At 40.1% G+C, this 16061-nt stretch overlaps 1 protein-coding gene across 5 annotated transcripts in view; it reads right to left on the minus strand.

Moving 5' to 3' along the window:
- The window catches only part of L3MBTL4 (L3MBTL histone methyl-lysine binding protein 4), a 416634-nt gene that overhangs the window by 305217 nt on the left and 95356 nt on the right, over positions 1-16061 (minus strand). The window lies entirely within an intron of this gene.

Below are 16061 nucleotides of genomic sequence, written 5' to 3' on the forward strand. Positions count from 1 at the left end.
GTTACTGAATATTACACCCTTTTTGTTAATAGGATATCAATTTTCTAATATATTGCTCGATTATATTTGCCAGTAGTCACTTAGAATTTCATATTTGTATTTATATGTAGTCTAAAGTTTCGGGTTTTGTACTACAGTCCTCAGGTTTCATATGCTAACTTCATAAAAAATTTTTCATCTTTTTATATGGCCTGGAAGAGTCTGAATATCATTGGAATTATCTGTTTTTTTTAAAGGTGAAGAACAGTTCAGCTATGATTCTGACTGGACCTCATCTTTCAGTTTCTTCTACTGCATGGCCTATTCAAATGTTCAACGTTTTCTTGGGTGCATTTTGGTAATCATTAGTTTTCTAGGAAATCACCTACTTCCTCCAGAGTTTCCAATGTGTTGCTACACAGATGCATATAACATTGTCTCACTTTTGCTTTTTTAAAACTTCTCCCACATCTTTTCTTTTTTTAAAGATTTTATTTATTTATCTGAGAGACAGTGCGAGAGGGAGCAAATGGGGTGAGAGGGAGAGGGACAAGCAGACTCCACACTGAGCACAGAGGCTGATGTGGGGCTCAATTCCATGACCCTGAGATCATGACCTGAGCCAAAATCAAGAGTAGGATGCTTAACTGACTGAGCCACCCAGGCACCCCTCCCACGTCTTTAGATTTCCTTTCTCATTTAGTAATTAAGGTTAAGATCTATATGGCATATGCTGGCTTCACTCAGAAGAAGAGGTAAATGGTGACAGCATTAAAAGAGACCAAGAAGAGAGGCACCTGGGTGGCTCAGTGGTTTAAGTGAATGACTCCTGATTTCAGCTCAGGTCAATATCTCAGGGTCATGAGATCAAGCCCCACCCATATTGGGCTCCGCATTGAGCATGGAACCTGCTTAAGATTCTCTCTCTCCCTCTTCCTCTGCCCTTCTCCACCCCCCACACATGTATGCACATGCATGCACGTGTGCTCCCTCTCTCTCTCAAAGAGAGAGACAGACCAAGAACAAAGAGAAAAGAAGATTGAGGAGGATGTAAATTGATATTGTGAAGAATAAGCAGGTAGAGTCCACTTCCAGTATGCAGTTGAGCTATGAAATAACTGGGCAGAAATAACTGGGGTAGCATCCAGATAATAGAAGTCACCAAAAGAAAAAGTGCAAGACGAAGAGAATCGTAGTTGAAATCCTTCACAAGGAAATCTCAACACTTGAGGGTACAGAGTAAGGAACAGATAAAGACAAAGCACTGAGACATAAAAACTAGAACAGACTGGTGTATCAGAATACAAGGAAAGAGCAAGTAAACAAAGAGGAGGAGAAGAAAGGGAAGGGAGGAAGAAGGGAAGGAAGACAAGATGGAGAAGGAGAAGCAGGTGGAGAGAGGAAGAAATAGTCAACACCTTAATTGAGAGGTCAGTCAGACAGGTGGGTAGGTGAACACGAGATGAAGACAAGAAGAAACTGCCAAAGAGATGAAGGGTCACTTTAACAACATGTTTGATTGAGGACCAGGATTCCTTAGTGGGCCCAGTTCGGTCACTAGAGGAGAATAAAGAACTAAAGAATCTCAAAGTTCTTGTTGGAATATTCAGGTAATGGCAAAGTGTACAATAAAGTGTAAAAATCCTGTATGCAGATTTACCAGTGTTAACTGATTTCCCCCTTGACATGTAGTAAATGTGGGGCAGACAGGTCTACGAAAATAATTTTCATCACTGAGAATTCTTAAAGTAGACCCATGTAATTACTGGTTGATATTAAAATACTCCCCTATGAATACCACACTGTAAATCTTCAAATTAACATCCATCTATACGAGATGGCAATATTCACCTCATAAAGTGATTAACTGAATATTTCCCTTGACCTTTTTCTTCTATATACCCTAGAAACATCTAATGTAATCTGTTAAATATAATATAGCTCCAGTTGTTACTGCAACTTTCATTAATTTAATTAATTCTGTTGTTCAGAATTTAGACCTTCCTCTATTCAACATATCCCCTGCTGGGCTTCAATTAATGCACGTATTTTAAGTATTATTCAAAATTGTTTTTTCTCTTGATACTGAAAGTATTTAAAATAAATTCCTTCCCACATCATATCTTCACCTCACAGCTTCCTAACCTTTTAAAACACTAATCATTCTCGGTGAATGTAAGTTTAAAATCCATGAAGGAGCATTGAATTTCGGTTCACTAGCAAACCATCTGGGTCAAAGAAGAGTACTGTTATTAGTTGAAAGATAATTAGCACTGTTTAAAGAATTTTCATGTAAAAACATCTAAACCAGTTTCATAAAATTAAATTCCTAGTAAGTGCATGCAAAGCAGCAATGAAGACTCCATTAATCCCCACTGGCCTCTTTCTCCACTGAGCTCGTTGGGACTTTTTTGGAATTAGAGCCCCTTAGTCCTGACTTGAATTATAATGTTGTATAAATGCAACAAGAAAGTGCAGTAACTGTAGACCTAATGAGTAAAAGACCCTAAACTATGTGCTAAGGAAGCTCAAGAATAGCACTGTTCCCTTAGCAACAGGTACAGAACAATTCCCATTTTCTACGAGGAAGCCCAAAGTGATTCTGCAAATGAGAACTTAAGTTACACAGAATAATGTCTCCCAAACACATCCATGTCTTAATGCCTAGAAACTCTGAATAGGTTACATTACATGGCAAAGGGGATTTTGGAGGTGTGATTAAGGTTCCTTGAGGTGGGAATACTATCTTGGATTATCCAGGTGGACCCAATGTAATCATGGGTGTCCTTAAAAGTGGAGAAGCTATGGGGTGCCTGGGTGGCTCAGTCACTTGAACATCTGCCTTCAAGGAAACCTGAGTGGCTCAGTTGGTTGGGCATCTGCGTTTGGCTTGTCGTAGTCTCAGGGTCCTGGGATGGAGTCCTGCACTGGGCTCCTTGCTCAGCTGGGAGCCTGCTTTTTCCTCTGTCTGCCAACCCCCCACCCCCACTTGTGCTCTCTCTCTTTCTCTCTGACAAATAAATAAAATCTTTAAAAAATAATTTAAAAAAAGAATCTGCCTTCAGCTCAGATCATGTTCCCAAGGTCCTGAGATCAAGCCCCATGTCAGGCTCCCTGCTCAGCAGGAAGTCTTCTCTCTCTTCCTCTGCCCCTCTCCCCACTTGTGTGTGCTCTCTCTTGCTCTCTCTCCCTCAAATAAACAAATAAAATCTTTGAAACAAAAAAAGTGGAAAAGCTTTCCCAGCTGTGATCAGAGGAAGATGTCACTATGACAGAAGGATAAGAGAGCTGCTACCTTGTTAGTTTTAAAGATGGAGGAAGGGGCCACAAGCCAAGGAGTACAGCTGGCTTCTCGAAGCTGGAAAAGGCAAGGAACCAGATCCTCCCCTGGAGCTTCCAAAGGAATGCAGCCCTGCCCACACCTTGACTTTGGCCCGTGGCACCCACGTCAGACTTCTAATGTGCACAACTGTAATATAAATTTCTGCTGTTGGAACTGCTAAGTCATGGTTATAAGAAACTAATAGAGAAGTGTATGTCAGAAATAATAAGTACTGAGGGGCGCCTGGGTGGCACAGCGGTTAAGCGTCTGCCTTCGGCTCAAGGCGTGATCCTGGCGTTATGGGATCGAGCCCCACATCAGGCTCCTCCGCTATGAGCCTGCTTCTTCCTCTCCCACTCCCCCTGCTTGTGTTCCCTCTCTCGCTGGCTGTCTCTGTCAAATAAATAAAATATTAAAAAAAAAAATAAAGAATAAGTACTGATATTCAGTAAACTGTTCAAATTCACCACCAAAAATTTTCTAAATACTCAATAACTCTAAAAGTGGGCCAAATAATCATATTTAATTTGCTTGAAAAATAAGAAGGAATTCACAAATGGTAAGTTAGCTTAGTAAAATAAACATCACATAGTAGATACTATATTCTCTGATTTGAACTGAAGTTCACTGTATAAAATATAGAAACTATAAAAGAACCAAGAGAATGCACTCATAGCTAATATTTTCCTGTCCCTTTAAGCTGATGTTCAGGAAACTAATTTATAATAGTACATGTAGACAGCACCAAAAATCCTTTACTATCCTAGAATTCTTTTGTACAGAAAGCTTATGACATTAACTCTCTAAAATTGTTTTAAATATAGTCATAACGTTTTAGGGATGGGAAGTATCTAACAAATCAGCTAATCATTTTAAGATGTAAAAAAAAAAAAATGATTTCCCTAAGGTTTAGTTTCGTATAAATGTCTTATTCCAATGGACCCATTATCCTGATAAGACTTAAATGTGTATTGATTTAAATAACTGGTTTCAATTCCAAAGCATCTGCCTATGTTTTTAAAATCATCAATAAAATGTGGCATCCTTGTCAAATTAAATCCTGAACTACTGAATTCAGATATGCTATTGTAAAGGATTAATTATAACAACTACCATAAAAAAATAATTTCTCATAAGATCCTAAGCACTGTGAAGACGACTACAGATAATTAAAAGTACAAAGAAAATGGCAACCCATACGCTTATCTTGGTAGAATACTTATCAACATACAGCAAAACTAAAATAGCAGCGTCATAAACTTCTAAAACCTGGCTTTATAGAAATTCATGCTTAATTGGGAAAAAAAATGTTTCTATGTCAAAACCTCTATCACAGAGACAGATTCACTCTCGGTCCCAGCTACTTACACGGAGTGCTGTACAGTCAGTCCTGGGACACACAGAGAACTGCACACCCCACCCCAAAGCGCCCGGCCACCTAGCGCTCCTTGCATGGTTCTGAGGGCTCCATCTTGGTTCCGCGCTGGCTTCTCTTCCTCTCCACACCGGAGGGCTATCCTCAGCCTTCCCTGTACTCACAGGTTCCCCTATTACCTACACATTGATGTAGTTGCCCCTCACATCCAAGCTGCCCCCAACCCCTCTCACTAGCTTCTGATGCAGACCACTGGAGTGTTCCACAGGCCCCAATCTCCACACAAAAATCCAGCGCTGTCCCCCAGTGAGATCTCCATGTTCCCTAAGTCAGTGAATGGTCTCCACACACTAGCTCTGATGACGCCTCCTGCAGCCCTTGCAGTCACTCCTTTACCATTCCCACGGCTCCACCTCCTAATACCTTGGGGCCGTCTCCTCCTCTCAGGCACCGCCAGCTCTGCGGTAGCTGAGCAGCCCCATCTCACCAGCTCCTGCCAGTACACTGATCCCTCCGTTCCTCTCCTGCCTACAAGCTCACCCCAGTTCTCTCCAGAGATTCCCCTGCAGTTCCGTCTCCACAAGAGACACTATCACTCTCCTTCCCAAAGCTTCAAAGTCCCTTTATTAACTAGAAGACAAAATTCAACCAGCTTCGCACAGCAAACAAGGAGCTTCTCCAATGGCCCACACCACCTTGCAGCCTCATCAACTGCTTTCTCTGGTCATTTATTCAATTAATACCTATGGAGGACCTACTATGTGCTAAGCTCTGTGGACACAACAGTGGACCTGAGGCCTCACTCACAAGCTTTAAATCTAGTGGGTGGCTCAGTCAGTTAAGCGACCCGACTCTTGATTTCGGCTCAGGTCATGATCTCAGGGCTGTGAGATCAAGCCCCACGTGCAGCCCTGCACTAAGCGTAGAGCCTGCTTGGGATTCTCTCTCTCCCTCTCCCTCTGCCCCACTGCCCCACTTGTGCGCTTGTGTACATGTGTGTGCACTCTCTCTCTCTAGAAAAAAAATCTAGTAGGTAAGAATTAAATATTCAAAAATAGAATTCTAAACTGTACTAAGTGCTCTTATAGAGTATAGGGTCTTAAGGGCACAGAACAGACAGCTCAGCCTAGTCTGGGAGATCAGGGAAAGCTTTCCTCAGGTGAAAACGTGAGGCTCTATAGGCATTAATAACAGGTGCATACTACACTTAGGCAAAAGACAGATCTGGAGAGAGAAAGAAGAGGGACACTGTGGCAGGAAGCATGGCAGGTACAGGGGTCCGTGACAGAACCTGAAATAAGGACAGCCATCAGAACATGAAGGATGGGTAGACGCCCAGCTGGAGAGGAGGCTAAGGAGGCAAGAAAGGGCCAAATTCTCCAGGGTTAAGTTTTACTAAATCCTTAAAGACTTGCCCATATCCTATCCTAAAGGCAATGGAAAGCATTAGAAAAGTTTTAAGCAAAGCAAAGGACCGGGCTTGTGTTTTAAAAGGAACATAAGAAATAGAAAGATTGGTAGGAGAAGGAAGGGAAGAATGAAGGAGGGGTAAACAGAAGGGGGAATGAACCATGAGAGACTGTGAACTCTGGGAAACAAACTGAGGGCTTCAGAGGGGAGGAGGGTGGGGGATTGGGACAGGCTGGTGATGGGTAGCAAGGAGGGCACATATTGCATGGTGCACTGGGTATTATACACAAATAATGAATCATGTAACATTACATCAAAAACTAAGGATATACTGTATGGTGACTAACATAACATAATAAAAAATTATTATAAAAAATAAAAAAGAAAAGAAAAAAATAAATAAAATAAAATAAAAAGAACAGTGTGGCTGCAATGTGAAGACTGGAGTAGGTCATCTCAAGAACAGGTCTGGGGGATGAGCTGGGATGTGCAGATGGGGGTGACAGCTTGGATTCAAGTGGGTTTCTCCTGTGCTTCACAGCTTTGGGTTTTATGTTGAAATGCAGTGGAGGAAGGTCAGCACTAGGGTTGGAAAGAAGAACAAGGATTCACAGTTAAGGAAAGATGAAAAGAGTAGACAGACTAGAGAAATATTCCAGAAGCAAACCCAACATCTCCTGATAACAGACTGCCCATGCAAAGTCAAAAAAAGATGTCAAGGTGGCCATCTGGGTCTCAGCTAGGGCATCTGATGGGCAGGACCATCGCCAAACCGGGGAGCGTCTTCCTCTCTCCAGGGCTGCGGGGCATGGGTTCTGCTAAGATAGGAATGATTTTAAATCAAATATAAGATCTCTTTTATCCCAAAATAATGGACCCATTCAGCAAGTTTTCTGAAAGTTTGTATCTTTTTACAACCCTATATGCTTTTTATATCTGTTGAACTGACTAAAGACCAGATCCATGGCACTATCATTTTCCCGTGCTCGTTTTTATCTCAACAGTCACAGAATATTGGCAACAATCTTTCAACTTTCATTTAAAGCACTTTTCCAAAAACTTATTTGCTGCACATAGCTACCCGCCAAAGAGATTTTTCGGGAACGACTTGTGACAAACACACTGTGCTGCTTCCAGTCACAGCAGAGAAGAAAACCAAATGAGTTTGTAAAGGTCTGGGGGCGCCTGGCTGGCTCAGTCGGTGGAGCGTGTGACTCTTCATCTCGGGTTGGTGAGTTCAAGCCCCACGTTGGACGTAAAGGTTACTAAAACTAAATAAGAAAATAAATAAACTCTAAAGGTTTAAACTTTGTAATGGTCTATTCCTCAAAGAAAAATATTTCCTTTCTTAAGATAAAAACACTTTAAAAAAAATGCTTCAGGGGCGCCTGGGTGGCACAGCGGTTAATCATCTGCCTTCAGCTCAGGGCGTGATCCCGGCATTACGGGATCGAGTCCCACATCAGGCTCTTCTGCTATGAGCCTGCTTCTTCCTCTCCCACCCCTCCTGCTTGTGTTCCCTCTCTCGCTGGCTGTCTTTCTCTGTCGAATAAATAAATAAAATCTTAAAAATAAATAAATAAAATAAATAAATAAATAAATAAATAAATAAATAAATAAAATGCTTCACCTAATGCTAATTCTCTAGAGTAGATACTTTTTAAACTGTCCTTAAGAAATCACCTAAGCAAAATATGAGAACCGAGACCAAAAAGAACCTAAACACTACTGAAAACAAATACATAAATTCTCTATGTAAGCTCTTCAAGAAAAATACCATTTGTTGAGTCTCTACCAAGCCCCAAACACATTATAAATACATTCTCATACAATCCTGGCAGTATTATAGGCTAAGAAAGATTACCTATTACTCTCATTTTATAAGCAGGAAAATTGGGGCTTAGAGATGTGAAACAATTGTTGGAAGTCACATAGCCAGTGAAGTGGCAAAACCGAAATTCAAACGAGGTCTCTTTGATTCTAAGCACACACTCTTTATTTCCGTTCGTATATTAAAAAGAAACTACAAGGTGGACTTCTAGAAGATAACATTTACCCTGGGCTCACGACAAACTCATGGCCGGACTCCCAGGACCCGGCCGTCTATCTGTGCCCACCCATCTGCCAGCTCTGGCCTGAACTCTAGGGAAGTTTCTGTGTATTACGCTATAACATCTTCAGTGTGAATCAGATGCTGTCTTAAAGGAAACCTTTTTTTTTTTAATATAGGGTTCAATTACACATATGGAAATCAATAGAAAAAATAAGATACTAATCATGAACATTCTAACTGCATTTCTAAGGGATTCATCTGTTCTATGAAGTGAGCTGCTGTACGAATGGAGCTTTGCACTTAAACACTGAAACAACTAACAACATTAGCAAAGCAGCAAGGACACACCAGCAATTCCTGTCTCCTGGCTGTGTAGGGAAATCCATGCGAATTCTGTGGAAGCCCCAGTGTCACACCCACATTGATCCCAGGCCTTGAGACTCAAAACACAACTGTCATACTTGACTCTCCCCTGTGCCTCGTAACTTCACGAATTATGTCCAAATGCAACGGAGGAAGGTCAGCATCAGGGTTGGGAGAAGAAGGAGGGTACACAGCTAAATGCACATCTGAAGCCTAGAGTGGGATCGGAAAGTACCATGCACACAGAAAGGCGGAACCCTTAGATGACTGTTAACCACACTGGATTACCCCGATGTAAGGAAGCCTCAAGCATTACCTGCTTACACATGGCGCTCACCTGGAAGGGAGAGGCAGTCAGCCGGGAGACATGAGAAGGACCCCCACACTCAAAACTCCTCACCACCCTGTGTGTTGGCTTTTTCACCACTTCAGATGCTCCTCATTTTCTCCTGATCTCCCCTTCAAGAATGGTACCATGTTCTTCTTCTCATCCTCCTGGCCTTCTCCTTCCCCTTCTCTTTTCTTTCTGTCTGTCCCTCCCTTCCCCTGTTCTAAAGCCATATGTGACAAAATAGGGAGGCATACACACGGAAGGATGGGAAGGGTGAGGGTCTGTAAGGAAAGTAGCCACATGTGGGGGAGTCTAGTACAGAGTCTGAGAACCCGGCAGGGTGTGTGTGGGGGGGGTGTCACCACGGAGGGAAGCAATGGCAACAGAGCAGGGGGTAGAGGAATCCTAAACGAGGTGTTGAGGGCATCCACTTGGGAAGCTGGCCCCGAGTGTAGAGTCAGAGCCCAAATGCAGCAAGGAGGGCGCCCCCTGGATGGGCAGCATGGTGCAGAGGAGAAAAGCCCAGTTAGGGTAAGAATGGTGTCCTGCAGAGAAGGCCTGAGCAAAAGAGCTTGAGGATGACATCTAAGAGGGGGGGAGCCCCGGGGGTGGAGACTGAGTTAGGCAAGATGGTCACACGTGCCAGGGAGGGGTGGTAGCAACAATGGTTGATTTAGCAAATGGCAAATATACTAAAGATAATGGGAGGATAAATGGAGGATTTAACAAATAAGTAAATATACTAAAGATAACGGGAGCTACATTTCTCACTGTCAAAAGCTGAAATTCAAATCTATGAAGGGGAAAACTAGAATGAATCCTGAGGGATCAGACTGGAAATGGAGCTACCACTGTGAATTCACAGATTTCAGGATACAGAGAGACCGATATAAATAAAAATACATGCTGACATGAAGCATGTGTGTGTGTATGTGTACAGTATGCATAATTCTGTATGTATGTAGATGTGTGTGTATAAACATATGAAGAGATATTCCTTAGCTGTGTCCACTGAGAAGGCCTGGGAGCAATGACAACCTAAGAGCAACGAACACACTTAACCCCAACCATGAAAAAGAACGAGAGCTCTCTGGAGATATTACTGATTCAAGGCAAGGAGAGTACACGATGAGTCTAAAACATCTTGAATTACAAAATATGGAAGTGCTCAAACAATAATACAGACCTACCAAAAAGACACCAACACCAACTTGAAGGGGCTCCTACTGGCCAAACATCGGTCAATTTGGCTCCAAAATACTGACAGAAACTGATTAAAATCCAATGAATAAAAAATAAGGAACCACAAGTCCATACTGAAATAAATAAATTAGATTGACGAATGGACGGATTGATGGATGGATGGATGGAAGGAAGGAAGGAAGGGAAGGAGGGAGGACGGGAGGAAGGAAAGAGAGAAAGAAGGAAAGAGAGGGAGAAAATAAGTAAGTAAGGTGAAGAATAGGATATTTAGAGTTTCTAATTTCCTCCCTGTAATACTTACTAATTCCAAAGGAAAACTTAACTTTACAGTGGAGAAACCTGGCAGACCTCTGCTGAATCAAGAGATCAAAGTAAGTTATCATCAGAAATGGGACAAATCATAATTGTGTGCCATCTGATAGGAGGCCAAGGGGGGAAAAAAGCATCACTTCTGTGATATTCCCCAGAGATGTACAACTTGAGTCCAATCATGAGGAAATACCAGACAAACCCCAAATGAGGAACATTTACAAAATAACTGGCCCGCGAGCATCAAGAGCATCGAGGTCAAGCCCAGGGAAAGCTGTGGAGCTGGTCCAGGCAGAGCAGCCTGGAGAGGCAAATAACTAAACGCAAGCCGTGTTCTGAACTGGATCCCTTCCCCCCAAAAGGCATCATCAGGGTAACTGGTGAAACCTGAGTGGGGTCTGCAGCTTGCCTGGCAGTAAGGTATCGACTTTTACTTCCTGCCTTCAATGGCCGTACTATAGCTGGGCAGGGCACGATCTTGTTTGTAGGACATACTCAAGCGTTTGGGGGTGATGAGGTATCAGGCTGGCAATGTACTCTGTAATTCAGGGGAAAAAATGTCTCTGAGCTGTACTTGCAACTTTTCCGTAAGTTTGAAATAGTTCCAAATTGTTAAGAAATGTATTTAAGGAAAGAAGAATGCTTTCACTGTACGGTGCTAAGAGAGCGCAGGGAGATGAAGTAGTCATTAAACACAGGCATGTCAGCAAATAAGCCCATAGTCCAAATTAAATATTTCACAGGAAACATTTTAGGTTCAAACGAATATTGAAATGCCCCCAAAGTAGCAGCTTTAATCTCAGTAGCAAAAGGTAATTATGCTGAACAAAAATCAAATATGCTTTAAAACAGCAAAGCACATTAGTGGAAAGAATCCTTTGGTGAAACAAAAGTCTCTGGTTTTAGGAACAGAACAAGGAAGACCCTCAGGAGGAGACGATGGGGTGTTCTGCTCAGGCAGGAGAGGGTTGCAGGCCGAGGCCCGGCCCTCCTTACAGCCATGAGGCCTGCAGCGCTCGAAGCTTCTCAGACACCCCCGCTGGAGCTAAGCACTGCTCTGTGACATTTTCTTTTGCTAAATCAATCTAAAAGTCAGGGCACTGGGTCCCCTTTCCCGAATTCAACACTCTTATTATCCACCAGGCACCTGTAATAACAGAAGTAGCAGAGGTTCCTCCACACGACAGCTTGAGAACATAAATAATCCGGAGGCTTTCTCAGGAAGGTCTTTAATGAGGTAAAAATTGTAATATGATGTAATATGATGTCTGCTTTCATATTTTAAAGAATTAACATGGCACATAAAATCTTTATAAAATGTTTTATGAATACAGGCCCTTCCCCTATATTTGCGCTTTATACAGTTCTATTAATTGATATCATCTATTGACTGAGTCCCGGAAGAAAATAAACGTGCTCCTTTCCTTCGTGAGAGTGTGTATTCACACTACGGCTAATTCACCCAGAAGGGACAGAACTGTAGAGGAGGTTTGACAACTTTATTATTTAAGTTCAAAGATAAGCTCACTTACAAACCACTCTCAAGAGCAAATAAATTATTTGAAAATATATACTAAAAACTATTTTTTACAGAGTAGTATTGTGTGTCTGTGTGTAGAAAACATCTTTTTTTGTTTTATTTTTGTTAAAGTGCATCTAGATGCGTTTTATTAAAGTTTCCCCCGAGAAAAGTATTAGTGACAAAGAAGTCCCCTGCTTATCATCCAGTGACAGTTACATGGTTCAATGCAAATCTAATTCCTTAGGTTCAAAGTTGTCAAATACCTAAACATTTAGCTATCCATTTAATGACAGTAAATGCCATTTTTAAAATAAGAACGGACTAAAGTAAAATAGATTTGGTTTTCCCTTTTCTGATGTTGCTGTCCATTCTTAGGTAAGGAACTATTTTGGTGAGAATGAACAGACCTCTCACAAAGTTTTAAAAATGTGGGTATTATTTCCACTGACATATAATTACTTTGCAAGGAACTATTTCTGTCATTACGCCCAGAAAGTAAACTAGTTACTCTAACAAAAGACTCCAGGGATAATGCTCAAAGGACCATCTTTGAATCTTTTAGAATCACTTAATGAACCATATCCCCCAGCACCGAAACTACTCCCTGAAAGTAAGTTAAGCACTTTTGAAAGCTATGTTAATTCTTCTTTGGGCCATTGAGCTAATTAATTCTTCAGAGCTCTAGTAAATTATTACTTCCGTATACTAAACAGTAAGTCCTACTGGCCAGATTGGACCTGATCACAAGCCTTTTTAAAAGATACCCAATTTAAGTGGGAGACGTAACATATTATATAACTTAATTTTTAAAAGCCAAATGCCCTAGGGTATGCTGAGAGAAAACAGAAGAGGGAGAAAAATACAAAATAAGCAGAGTAGAGAAGATAATGAGGTTTTGAAGGAGCCAACGACTTGGATAAGGCCAGAAGCAGCAGCCTGCAGGCAGAAGACACCGTTCTTCAGACAGCAAGGTCTAGACTGCACGTTCTGTTGGGCTGAAGCAAAACACGGGGAGGCAGGGTTCAGTAGCAGGTGACAGTCAACTGCCAGATGCTCAGAGGATTCTAACGATAATCTAGAGAAAAAGAACTAGTAGAAAAATTGGTGGAATTGAATGAAGTACGCAGTTTATTGATAGTGATGTACCAATGTTAATCCCTTAGTTCTGACAAATGTCCTACTGTCATATAAGATGCGGATGTTAGCAGAAACTCAGTGAAGGGCATACAGGACTGTCTGCACTATGCAACTGTTCTCAAATCTAAAATTATTCCAAAATTGAAAGTTTACTTACAAAAAAAGGAAGAAATCCAAAAACAGACATTCCAACAACATCCTCCACTCCACTAACTGAAACTTTTAATGTTCAGAAGTTTCCAAATTAATTTTTCAATATTTACCTGACTGTACCATGATTACCTACTAATTACAAAACAAAAACAAAACAAAACAAAACAAAAACCCTTGGAAATGATAGAAAGCATTCTTTTATTTCACAACTTAGAGATAATCATTGTTAACATCTTTCTTTTTATGCTATAGATACGTGATTTTTTTTCAACCATCACTGAGATTACTATCCTGAGCTTTTTCCCTCCCTAATAGATTATCATAAGCTTTCCCTCCCATGTAATTTTATGTTTTTCAAAAGCACTTAAGTGACCACACAACTGTCTACACACAGTTGTACCACAGTGTTTTACCTATTCCAAATTCACTGGACATTTACATTATTTCCAACTTTTCTCCATTTATAATTGGTACCACAATGAATATCATATGCATAAATTCAATGCAGATGGCTTATTCCATTGGGAGAAATTCCAAAAAGTGGGGTTCCTGAGTTGAAGAAAATGTTTAACACTTTTCATAAATGCCATCAGTATGTTCCCCAAAACAATGGAACAACTTGCGCTCCCAAGAGCGGTATACTGAAAGCCAGTTCCCCCAGCCCATCAGCAAGCAGTATCAGCATGTTTTTAATTATTGTTAATTAGGAGGCAAAAAAATGTTTGTTACATTTAAATGTGTATTTCTTTGCTTTCTAGTAAGACTAAATGTATTTAACACATTTCTGTTTTAGCTACTTTTAGTTCCTCTTCCATGAATTTCCTGTTCATGTCTTTTGTCTGTTTCTGCATTGAGATCTTAGTGTATCTCATTATTTCTTCTAAATCCATTGTGTGTATGGACCACCTGTCAGTAGTTGTGGTAAATAGTTGCTGTTTTATTTCCATTTTAATTTTTATTATGATGTTCTTTGATGTACAAGTTTAATTTGGATGTGCGTATATCTCATTTTCCTTTATGATTCCTTCTACTCCTTTTATGTTTATAAAGACCTCACTGCCCCAACACTCAACCAAACAAATATTAGCATTATTAAAAAGAACACTTAAAATTTAGAAGGGGGAAAGCCCAATCACTCACCCCACTGAAGAAATGAGCTGTTTTTATCTTGGAGACTTCAAATGTAGAGGTCTGGGATTATGGAGTGATTGACAATACTAATGGGTTACCTTCAGTCATAAATGATTATTAACAAATAATACTTACTAAAACAAACCTTTTCTTAGGGGTATCCAAGACAACTGTTAAAATTTTGAATCACCAGGAATATTATAGCTCAGAAAGCTTCTAAAAGAACCAAACAAAATAAATCTCAGGGCATGACTATGTCAGGAAAAATCTAGTTCAGCCAGTTCTCATGGACAGACGGCTGTATTACATAGCATTAGCACCTTAATTACTAGCAGTTATTTTTCCCATCACATTTCTAAACAAGATTCATTTTTTCTACTTTTGTCTTCATAGCTACAAAGAAGGGAGTATGTTAAATAGCAGGTAAAGTGGAAAGGGCGTAAGCTTTAGAATTACTACATGTGGGTTCAAATACTGGATCCACCATTCACTAGTTGTTTACCCTGGAGAAGTCAAAGGGCCACTCAAAGCCTCAGCATCTATAACACGGGAGTCAGTATTAGTGGCACAGATTATGCTCTCAATAAATTATTTTGTAATGATTTCCAAAGAAATGTCCTCCTTTTTGTTAAATCAGGACTAAGAATTAAATGTTTGTTTTCAATACAATTTTCTGTTCACATATAAATATGTATGTGTACAATTTTTTTGCTTTTCTTTTGTTATTATTTTTAAGACATAGGTAAGTGACTAAATCTTCTTTTGTTTTGCAAGCAGCCTAGAGAAAAAAACAATTTCCAGAAATTATACAAAGAAAACCCCTACTGTAATATTACAACAATAGGCAATTTAGGGAATAGTTTCCTTCATCCCACTAAAAGCAGTACCTCAAAAGCCCCTCAGATAATTCAGTTTCCATTTCCACTAGCAGTTTGTTGCATCTGTGTGCGCAAACTAAAGCCCATCCTTCTTCTAAACATGTAGCTATGCTCAACAGTTGAGGCAAACAGCAACAACCTCAGATCTGAGAATAAACCACAGTTGAAACTTTAGAGAATGGACCACTAGCCATAAAAACTAGTCTGACAATGGAAAAACAACGGCAAAAGTCACTTTCTATTAAAACTGAAAAACTATTTACAATAAACATATTTGGCTAAAATGGAACTATTAATACTAAATTACTAAAAGATCTTAGTTTTGAAGACCGAATATTCTTAAATTGTTGGCTTAACTGCCTCTTCTTTTTCTAGAATAAATGCGGCAACCATGGAATAAAAGAATCTAAAACAATTTGCATTAGTGTGAAAATATAGCTGCAGAGGAGAATAACAACATAATAAATCACAACCTCTCTCACAAGAAAGAAAGAATGTTTAAAAAAATCCCGCTGTTAGGGCCAGGTACAGTCCAAATTTATTTCTAGAATTCCAGTGTTGCATAACTAAAGTGTATTTCAATGGAGCTGAACATCAAGTTACATAATTACCAAATTACTGCACTCTATTTTGCTTTTTCAGCAAAGAACATGATGGGACTGGCTGACAGCAAGAGAAGAAAAGAATTTAAAGCAACATATTTTGCTTATAGCAGAAAACAACTTTTATTTTAAAAGCATTCAGATGGAATATCACAAATTTTCAATATTTTGTCCCAGATGGAAGATCACAAATTTTCAATATTTTGTCCCAAAACTAAGCAATATAAAATGGTCTTTAAAAACCTCAATTTTTGCTTGTCGTTTTTTCAATGTATTTTTAGTTGTTCCCATTG

This window comes from Ursus arctos, unplaced genomic scaffold, assembly GCF_023065955.2.
Source record: "Ursus arctos isolate Adak ecotype North America unplaced genomic scaffold, UrsArc2.0 scaffold_17, whole genome shotgun sequence".
Classification (NCBI taxonomy): Eukaryota; Metazoa; Chordata; class Mammalia; order Carnivora; family Ursidae; genus Ursus; species Ursus arctos.